This window comes from Furipterus horrens, unplaced genomic scaffold (genome assembly GCF_987537825.1).
Source record: "Furipterus horrens unplaced genomic scaffold, mFurHor1.1.pri manual_scaffold_13, whole genome shotgun sequence".
NCBI lineage: Eukaryota > Metazoa > Chordata > Mammalia > Chiroptera > Furipteridae > Furipterus > Furipterus horrens.
This window is the reverse complement of record NW_028327183.1, coordinates 10,930,839-10,942,112: the sequence shown is the minus strand read 5'-3', so window position 1 is coordinate 10,942,112 and position 11,274 is coordinate 10,930,839. Positions and strand designations below refer to the sequence as shown.

Here is an 11,274-nt window from a genome sequence, read left to right as displayed (position 1 = left end):
CCCATTCATTAAACCTCTGGGCCTTTGCAGCAGGTCATTGTCCTGTGGATGGCTGGGGGGCCTTTCCTAAGCGTTGGTACAATAGCTGCAGCTCCTTGGATGACAGTGGCTTTGTGCTCTCAGCCATTTCAGACAGAGATAAACACTGACGTGCTTTGAATGGGAGTTGTGACATTGTTGAAACCAGCTGTGGCAGAGACTAATGAAAGAACAAAGTGCAATAGAATTTAAGAAACCACTTTATGCTGAGATTGCAAGACATGCTTTTATTATCTCAATCTCAGGTTCTCCCTCCAATTCCCAAGCACAGGAATCCTGTTCTACATGAATATATATGCATCGCTTTATATTGACATTGGAAGGCAGAGTCAGGTACATTTACATATCAGTCAATCCAGATGCAATGGGCCAGTGTAATTACCATTTGGAATTCTAATTTTACTGATAAGGATTCTGAAATGACGATTAAAATGGCATAACAGTTTCAAAGGATTCCCTCAGGAGAATCCTCTCATTATTAATTATTAGCAAAAGTTCCTTCCTAAGAGCTCCCCAAAGAGGTTGCAAAGAAAAAAAAAATGTAAAAAACATTATAAGGAGGCAGAGGAAGATATATTGATGTAATTGTAGTTAATGTGCTATGTATCATAACCAAAGAACATTTTTTACAACTGTTGTGGAAAAAAATGTGCTAATTTAATTTTAAATATGAAAAAATAGAATACAGAAAATTGCCAACAGATATTGCTTAGCATGAGACCTTATCTCTTTCATGACATAAGCCTGTTTAGAGTCTGGCTTGCTCTGCACGCCTATCATGACTTTTGCCCAGTGACTCTTCAACCATGCTACTTACAATGGGATAGATAGGATTAATTTGTCTCTGCCCAGCTCTGAAAAGACACACTGCAGAGGGGCTTTGATCTGATCATGCAGGGAGCTCCCCTTATGGTCTAGGCATACTGAGTTGGAATCAGAGCAAAGGCTCATATGTGTCATTGTTAATTGAGCACTAATGTCAGTATTCATTAGGAACAAAGGAAAGTGTGGCATTGTAGCCCCGGCTTAATTTTCTCTTTAACTGTAGAACACCAAGTGGTACCTAAGATGCCATATTCACAGTGTAACTTCATGGAAAGGAACACATTATATTTTCATGTGGCTGTGTTCTTTCAAAAGGCTGGGAAAAATACTAGAAATCCATCTGGTATTATCAAATAGCCATTTGAATGCATTAGTTTAGGATGATGCCTTTTGCAGGAAAAGTACCTGCAATAAATACAATTCAAATCCTAGTGGGTGATAAGTACTTTTTCCTTGTACTGGTGATCATGGGCTGGTTGGCTTGGCATTTGAGACTTTCATGCATATGAGCCTCCCTTACCCCTAACTTACCCCCCAAAGTGTTTGTGACAAATCTCCAAGGCTGTCTCCCCCAATTTCATCTCTCCCTGCCACTTACTCTGCTTCTTAATACCAACGGCACAGATGAGCTGTAAGTAGCTTTGCATTGCCTTGCAAGCCTGTGGTTTTGCACATTTGAAGGAAGGACTGTCTCTGATGGCAGCAATGAGCGATACAAGCTCCTAAGTATAGGGATGTGTCTGGGCTATCGGGGGAAATCCATTTCCCCTGGAACATCTTCGCGTGGGATTCTGCTGAGCTGTTGGTAAAATGCCTTTATGCTGAATGATCTAGCTTGGGTTTTAAAAATAAAAACAAATATCACATCCAGTTCTGAACTCAGCTTGAAGTTACAACGATGGGGAGGGGTAGGACTTAAATATCTATTACTCTGGAGAGAAAAAGATACCAAGAAGGATGTTGTTCAAGTGACATAAAACTGGATCACTTCGAAGATGGTCTTTGAATCCCAAGTACTAAAAATTAGCAGGGTGGGGGAGGGGCGAGGTTTTCTTGTAACTCAGTTTGAGTCGTGATTAGAAGCAGACAGCCTTTCTAAAGGGACAAGTTAGGCTGGCTGATGGCTTGGGGTGCGGTTCAGGGGTGAACAGGGGGAACGACGGTAAATCAGAAAGGAGGAAGGAATGCGTGACGGTGCAGGATTGCTTGCCTGCAGAAGTGGTTTACAAGAGTGGTCACCTGCGCTCGTCCTTAGAAGGAAGGAGAGGGAGGGAACGTAGAAACATGGCGGGCAGTCTATCGGTGGCTAATCCCTGGCTTGCTTGAAGTAATCGAAGAGACTAGATATCAAATGAAGTCATTGGGATTACAGGAGAGATGCCAAGGGGAGGGAAGGGAGAGGAAAAGAAAGGATGGAAAGGGAGGGACAGGGGAAAGGACAGGGAGGAAAGGAAAAAATAACCATAAGTTCTCCAGCTTAACCTGAAATCGTTTTGTTTTACTAAATGTTCTCTCTCCATAAACCTTTCTTAATGTCTTCAAGCCAACACATGTAGGTGACACCATCTCGGCCACCAGGGACCCCACACAGTGTGTTTAAGCCACTAGATTAAAGGGAGGACTCCTCCATTCTGGCTCCACGACTTCATGTCTCAGAGGTGGGGCCTGGGCTACTGTCATCGTAGGTGTCTGGGTGTTATTTGGTGACAGTAACCTGAGTGAGTTTTAGAGAGTGGAACTGAAAGGCTGGCTCAGCCTGAACACAGTGAAGGGTGAGCGTCGACAGGCTGTGTGGTGGGAGGATCTGGGAAGGGGACAGAGATGGAAAAGGTGGGGCTGCAGGAGAGAAACCAGAAACACGCGGTGTGCAGAATAGCTTGCTCTGTCTGACACCACTGTCTAGTCAAACACACTGAGGACTGACAAATACCAGCTTTATTTGTCAGTCCTCAATTATTTATACAACGTAGTATCCTCGTGGACTTCCTCTTTTGGAATCCATAATTTTACCTCTGTAAAAAAATAGGATTGACTCTTTCCAACATGGGGATATTCATAAAAGTGAATGAAAATGCAGAAGCTTAGTGCAGTTAACACAGTTTTCACATCAAATATAATCCCATCAATATTCAAAGGTTTTTGAAATATGACATTGAACTAGGATATTTCAATATGTGTCTTGTTGGTATGATGTCAATAAGAATGATATGACAACTATTACCACTTGCCATAATTTATTTGGCATAAAATAGCTATCGAGAGAATTTTCCCTCACTAAAAATGTCTCAGATTCTGGGCTTTGTATGAGCAACATTCAGGGTAAACATAGAGGCTCATGGATCGCGGTGAGGGATTTGGAGGTGAGCTGCCTTGGTCTGAACCCTGACTCCACCAAATACTAGCATTGCTACCTTGGGGGTCGTCCCTAAATTATGACAAGGCTCTCCTCAGTATGGTAAAGCAGAGAGAAAGGGCATAAGAGAAAATAACATGCTTACTTCATAGGCCTTTTTTGAGGATTACAATAAATCATATGTGGAAAATACTTTTAAAGATTCTTGACACACAGTGAGCTCTCAATCTGTGTTGGCTCTCATTGTTATGACTGTTCAGTTATGGTAACAGTTCTGTAAAAATTGCTCTCACTGTGTGCATTCTATGGAGAAGAAAGCTAGAGCCTAGCGAGACCAACGTACTCATGTCACATGGACACAGTGTATGTGTGATCATCACAGAGTTCTGAAGTCTTTGACTCCAAAATCCATGCTTTTTTTTCTCCACACTGGGGGTTTCCAACCTTTTTTCTGAAGCACCCTATGGGTCAGAAAATGAATTTAAGGGTGTCCTTTGTGTGGGATTCAGGAAGACAGAGTGGGGAGAATTCAAGAAACCCAAGAGAAAAAGGTGTTCATTTCACTTATTTGAAACTTCCATTTTTCTCTGTTGTGTAAAATATGTTTCTGTGTAAGATTTCTTATTATCAGCACTTTGCTTCTGCTAATAATAACAATAACAGTATGGTTTTGGAAATACTAGTAGCTGTGTACACAAAGATCTCCATCTCCCCCCATAATAATCCAGAGTTCAATATTGACAATTTATTAATGGATTCTTGAATTGTGTCAACATCCCCAGATTAAACAGGAAATAAAGTCCTGACTACTGTGGCTTAGTTGCTTGAGTTATCATTCCTGTCAGGCACATGCCTGGGTTGCAGGTTGGGTCCCTGGTAGGGGCACTTGTAAGGGACAACGGATCAATATTTATTTAAAAAAACGGAAGGAAGGAAAGAAGGGAGGAAGGGAGGAAGGAAGGAGAAAGAAAGAAATGAAGAAAAAGAAAGAAAGAAAGAAAGAAAGAAAGAAAGAAAGAAAGAAAGAAAGAAAGAAAGAAAGAAAGAAAAGAAAGAAAGAAAGAGAAAGAAAGAAAAAGGAAGAAAAAGTAAGAAAGAAGACGTTATACAATTTCATCCTCTCTGGGTTACTTTATGACATCTATTAGGGGAGAAGGCGCCTCTCACTTTTCAGGATTCTGTTTCTGAGTATAGGATGTGCTTTAGTTCAGACCATTTTGGTCTAAACGAAGCAAACCCTTGTGAAAAATGCAACCAAATAGTAACTTCCCTTGATTTTTACCCTGATACCAATTAACCTGTCAACAAATAATATTGGGTTGTTTTCACAAAGTTTCTGGGGGAAAAATATAATTAAGCTAGATGTGTTCTTTTACTTTTGATCACTGTTCACAAGAAATGAGAGACTGTTTTACATATTTTTATACTGCTTCTTTGTTCTTGTGAGCAAAGTATTTCTTTCACAATAAGCCTTTCTGTTATATTTGTGTAAAAGGTCCTCTGCTTCCCAATAAAGTAGTTATTTTAATCCATATTTTGCAAGGTCAGAAAGTTTAACTTACTCCCCAAATTAAGTACCTTAATGTGTATCTGTTGACTCTTCTTCAAATTCTATAACCCACCAAAAGCTCTTTAGGGGGACAGACACATAAAGAGGACATAAAAAAAAAAAAAAGTTGTGATGAAAGAAATAACAGAAATATTTACAAAGCTTGGTTGAAATAGGAAAAGGAGCAATCATATGAATACCCAAGAAGGCTCTTCAGAGGAGGTGGCATTTGAAACATGCCTTAACTTGTAGGCAAGTTTTTCCAGAAGAGAGGAAAGGGGAGGGGATTCCAAATGAGAGGAATAGCATATGCAAAACCAAAGAGGTTTGTGGTGACATATTTCTGGGTGACCCCAGAGCAAGTCTGGAAGGAGAGCAGCATGTGCCTCAGGGAGGTATTGTAGGAGGTAAGACTAAAAACATTGCTTGGGATCAGAGGTTGAGATCAGATTTTCAAGAGCCTTAAATTCCAGGCTCAAATGTTGGCCCCTCTTTCTGTAGGCAGTGGGCACCTATACGAGGATTGTCTAATCATGAGCTTGCCATGATTAGATTGATTGGAAAAGATCAACTGGGAGCTTTGTGGAGGAAAGGCCAGAATAGAAAGTGACAGGAAGGAAGAGAAAAATGATCACAATCTCCTCTTGAGAGCAAAGTGACATATTTATTAGGTAAAAATATAGATTTATCTCTTGGAGCCATCACTTGTAGCTCTTCAACACTCTTCATATTAATGTAAATGTGAGTGCTGCTTTGAAAATAAAAAGGCTTTTAGCTAGCTTGTTATGTGTCTTAATGAAATAAGCCCTAATTCATAAGAACAAACAATCTTTAAAATAATTGAAAATGCAAGCACTTTGATGAGCCTGATAGATAAATTCATAAGCAATGCACAGGAAACAAAAGAATATATATCCGCAGAGGAGTCGCACAGGCACGCTGCTCCAAAGGTGAGGAATCGATCTGTGTGGAGCCTTCATATAATTTGGCAGCGAGGCCAAGTTATCTATACAATTTTATGGATCAAGGCTTCTTCTAAGTTATTGGGCAGAGACTGGCAAGAGTATCAAGAACAGACTTCATGTTTATAAATTACAGGACCCATTATGAATCACACAGGTTTGGTTCTAAAATAGAAGGAAACTTGAAGAAATCCTCATACTCTGAGGTGGTATGAGCTTAATTGGACCAGGAAGAAGAATTACGTGTATTACCATCTCTCCGAGGCTGATATTTGTCTGAATCCACCATTTCCTGTCTCTTCAGGTTTTGTGGGTGTGAGGCTTTCCTACCTTCTCCTGTTTTCTCTTCTAGCATTTGTCTGTCTACTGCAGTGGGAATTTGCTCTCACGACCATCATCCAATGGCATATCGGAGACTTTCTCATGCCATTGTTCGCGTATGGCCTGAATAGCCCACTTCCTCAGTGTTGACCCTTTGGCTGTCTACTCCATTCGCTCTATCCATTTTAAGCTCTTGACAACTGTGGTTGGACTTCCCAGAGGGCCTCACATCCATTCTCACCCTTGCTAATGGCCTTTCCTTTCCATGAAAAAAAAAAAAAAAAAAAAGCGATGACTTCCGAATGCAAATCTGCTTAAACTTATCGAATGCCTTCTCATAACACATGCAATAAAGACAAAACTTCTGACCATGGGCTTCCTTATCCTGCATGTCTATATCTCTGGTCTCACTTTATTTCTTCATCTCTATGATCCAGTTACAGGAACCCTCCTTTTTAACCATGCTAACTTCTGTCACAGGACCTTTGCACATCCCCTCTGTCTAAAATATTTGTTCCTTGCTTATTTTCATAGACAAATTTTATTCATCCTTTAGATATCTGAATAATTTTTTTCACTAAAAAATTGTAATAATCTCCTGCATAAATTCAGTTTTTCTTTATAGGGTATCCTGACCATATGTGCCTCTTCTTAGATTCAAAAAATTGTAAATTTTTGTAATTTTATTATTTGGGACATGTCTATTTTCCCCACGAGACTACAAGTTTCACAAAGTCAGAGGGAAGAAGGTGTGGGTATGTTTCCGCTTTCATTATGTTTCCCCGTTGGTCTATTTAAGGGCAGGAAGAGCAGCTGGTATAACTTAAACACATTAAATCATATTTGATCTTTTTAAATGAATGAATAAACGAGACCTAGGCTGCTGGCGTTGTAGTCTTGATTGTATTTTTGTTTTACAACTTAGCAGTCGTATGACTTTAGGTGGTTTCTCTCTGATTTTCACTACTCTGAGATGGAAAATGGCTTTGAACTTTGAATTTGGCTGTCTTGGTGTGCTTTCCTTCGGGTCTAGCGTAAAAGACTGCTAGAGAATTAGAGGAAAGGAATCAAGGACGAGGTGAAAGACCGGCCACCTCACACCTGCCACACAGTACTTACTCGGGACCAGAGCCCAGGCTCCTCGGAAGCAGAGGATGGGAAGCAGCCTGACGAAGGGGAAGTCAGCAGGGTAGGGCAGAAGAAGCTGAGCTGCAGTGCAAGCCCAGCAAAGCTTGACCCAGGCCAGTGCCATTCTGCAGCAAACTTCATTGGCTGGATCTCTGCAGCCCGCCTCACTGCGTCACTTAGGCGCAGGCAGGCCAGGCAGGCAGTGATTCGCTGAACGTGCTCCGTGGGGCTGAGGCTGTCCTGATGGAGCAGACCACCCTGGACGGCAAGTCCTTCCTCAAAGGATGGCCTGTCTGGCACATGTGCTTTCATTCATGGAACAGTCAGTCCACCAGTCACTCTTTCATGAAATGCCCAAACGGGCTCCCATAGGCCCTGCATTGTACAAGGGTTCATGATGACTAGTCCGCAGAACGGGTATTAACTCTTGCCTGGTCCATGACACAAGCAGGTGGGAGACACAGGAGGGGAAGATGGGAGCTGAGAAGAGGGAATCAGACAAAAAAGTGTTGGTTAACCTGAGGCTGGAGGATCACACAACGTAGCAGAAAAGTTCTGAGCAGACAGAAGTAAACTTGGCTTCACTACTATTGAATAGCAGTAATTATTTACATTTACCAAGGACTTGTTTAAAAGGAAAGGAGCATGTTTAAAAGAAAGGGAAAATAAAAACAGAACCCATGCTGATTTAAAGTAATTTTACTATAAGATTATTTATGTAATGAACATAAAACCAGTTAGAAAATGCATGGGCTTCTAGCTGATACACAAGTATAAAACCACAAATGTATAATTAATTCAGAACTCTACCCATTAAAAAATTCACACCAACGGGGAATCAAAACTGTGATAATTTTTCTCTATTCCGATTGTTATACAACCACAGTTCCCATAGTGTAGTGGGACACAGTTGGGCCTCACTGGGCACATGTGTGTTGCTCATGCAGTAGAAATGCCACAGTTCATTTTTGCTGCCCAATAAAACTGTACCGTTTATTGACAGATTCATAAACAAGAATACAATGAGCCCTAAAGTATTAAGAACATATTCTTATAGATCAGTCATCCAGATCATTCATGCTATAGAGCCATTAATATTTTCTAAGTTCGTTTTTTAAATGAAAATAATGTTGGGTGACTTGGGGGTGGGCTATTTTCTTTAGGTTTGGTGGTATCTATTTTTCCAGGATCCATTCTCCTCTTCATCCTCAGGCACAGAATCATACTTTTTAACTCGGTACAATGCTGCCCATGCAATAGGGCATCTTCCCAATATTTCTTGAAGCTGGATGAGGCTGTGTGCCAACAAGAGAGATTATCGCTGAAAGTTTTATGAAGTACAGCTATCAAGGGTATTAAAAAGAATGATATGCCCTTTCTTTATGTTGTTTCCACTCAACCACCCAAAATATGTATCTGATGGCTGGAATGCTGGAAGCGATCTTGGACTGTGAGGGCAAGACACACAGGAGGATTGTGAGAGTAAAAAATCTAAGATTCTCATGAGCCCTCGTGGCCACATGGCTGCCACACAACTTTTGGCTTTCGCTTACATGAGAAACAAATACCATTTTATTTTTCAAGTTTCTGTAAGATTCATTGTCCTAATACAAAACCTATGATGGAGACATGTTTAACTTTCATCATCTTGTGCATAAAATTTCTCAAAATGTATATTTTATTTACTTATTCACATAGAATACAGACAAGATTCTGTGGTACAGAATCAGGATCAAAAGCCAGATTTGGTCATCTATTAGGTGTAGGACTTTGAGGAAGCTGCTTAATTTCTCTAAAGGTTAAAGTCCTGATCTGTTCAATGGAGATGAAAATACCATAAGGGTGTTCTGAGTATTATATACAATACTGCACAGATGATGGTCATCAGACCAGGCGGCATAAATGAGTAAATAATGACTTGAAATTGATGGCGATGTTCACGATGCTGGTGGGGGTCTCTTCATTCACAGGGGCCGTTACCTCCCCCTGCCCCCCACCTTGCATCCGACAAAAAGATGGACAAAATGTATAAATAACAAAGTTGGCAATCTTTCTGAAGATTTCTAAAGACATGTCTGAAAAACTCCGTACTTACCTTAAGAATAAACCGTTGGAGAAATTATCGACTTCTAATACGAAACTATAATTTTTCCAATTGTACGAGAGTATGTAAATTTCTCTTATGGACTGTGCTTTCTTTGCATGTCCTTTCCCCTGAGGGTGTACGTGTTATGAAGCCATCCCACACATATGTTGCTGATGGCCTAGAACATCCTTCACAAGCACACAAACCCCCTCGCTGCACCTCAAGGAATTTAGCATATGGTCGTCGACATCCTGGGGTCGTCCAGAGTGCAAGCTCCATGAATCTTGGTTAGATTGCAGCCGATTCAACAGTACGTGACATAGCATTGCATCTAATGGAGTTAGAATGTCATTTTATTTTATGGATTTGGGTTTTCCCTGATCACTATATGATAAACCCCCCCCCCACCCCCCAATAACCTCTCAGTCATTCCTGCTTACGTAGCAGGTTTTGGGAGACAAACAGACTTCATCGGTCTTCCCATATATACATAACCTGGAAAAGGAATCACATAGTAAAAGTCTATTGAATTTCAGCATTTTTCTGGTCTGATAGCAAAAATTAAAAAGATAGCATAGCATAGACTCACTCTAAGTATTTATAACTTATTATACAGAGATGATGTGACTTGAGTTATTACCGGAAAACATGCATGTGGCAAATTATTCATTTCTACAGTTATAAAAATTTTAAGTTGGAGGTAAAGAGAGGTAGTAATTTTTACATACATTAATGTACCAGGTGCACCACTAAGTGACTTACAAATAAAATATTGCCCCTTTTACTATTTGAGATAATTGTGAGAGAGGTGTTATTTTGCTAGCTTTGTAAGAAAGTTTCTTCAAGGCTCATTGCTAGTAATTGACCATAATTTCAAACTAGTAAATGATTCAGGGAGAATTGAAATATGTGTTTATTTGATTTCATGATTTTATTCCATGGATAGCATGCTATTAGTAACAACTGAGAGATAACAAGACTGATTAAACTGAAATGTCATATTTATTACATTCCATTGCAGAAGTGTTATTAAAGTAATAGAGAGCTAGACGGGTCAAAGGAACAGTCATGTTGTACTTGATGGTTTATTATACATTTTCTGAGGCATTTTCACAGGTGCTTCCCAAAATAATCCCCCACTGATGCTATCATCATCCTCATTTTATGGCTGAAGAAATTGAGATGACATCCTGGTGGGACCGAGCACATCTATTAGCAAATCTTTCAACCTTCGAAAAGTTACAGGACAATGCCTGTAACTTTTAGCACATATGCTAAAATTGCAACCATACAGAGAAGATTAACATGGCCCCTGCACGAGGAGGATGTGCAAATTCGCAAAGTGTCCCCTGTTTTTCAGACTCCTAGATACAGAGAGCACACTAACGGTGTCAGAGAGGAGGGCAGGCGGAGCCTTGGGTGAAAGAGGTGAACGGACTAAGGAGCTACAGAATAGTCCCAGGGAAGTAGTAAAGCACAGGAAATATAGTCAATAATATTGCGATGCCAAGCCCTGGCTGCTGTGGCTCAGTGGATTGAGCATTGGCCTGCGAGCCAAGTGTCGCTGGTTCGATTCCCAGTCAGGGCACATGACTAGGTTGCACGTCAGAACCCTGGTTGAGGGCACAAGTGAGAGGCAACCACACAGTGAAAAAACATATATTGTGATGCCAGCTGGGGTACTGGAAATATCAAGGGCACCACTATGTAAACTATATGTTTGTCTAACCTCTAAGCTGTATCCCTGAAACCAATACAAACTAAAACTGAAAGTAAAAGTCACAGGACTAAGTAGTCCACATGCTAGGAAACTGATCTCATCAGATACCGTCAGACAAGTCCGTAGGCATCTCTTGCCCTTGTATGACTCTGCCTTCATCATGAAAAGCGTATGTCCCAGTGTCCCAGGGTCCCTAAAGCATGGAGCGGGTACAGCCAAACTTAGTCTAGAAAGCTGAGCTGACTCTCAGCTAAACTGATGACTCCAACTAGAGTCTAGCAGGAAAGTGAA

At 40.7% G+C, this 11,274-nt stretch overlaps 1 non-coding gene across 1 annotated transcript; it reads left to right on the top strand.

Moving 5' to 3' along the window:
- The first annotated feature begins 10,518 nt into the window (after positions 1–10,518).
- On the top strand, positions 10,519–10,620 carry LOC149994032 (U6 spliceosomal RNA). The gene has a single exon (XR_016507994.1). It is a non-coding gene; the product is annotated as a U6 spliceosomal RNA (small nuclear RNA).
- Positions 10,621–11,274: the final 654 nt, after the last annotated feature.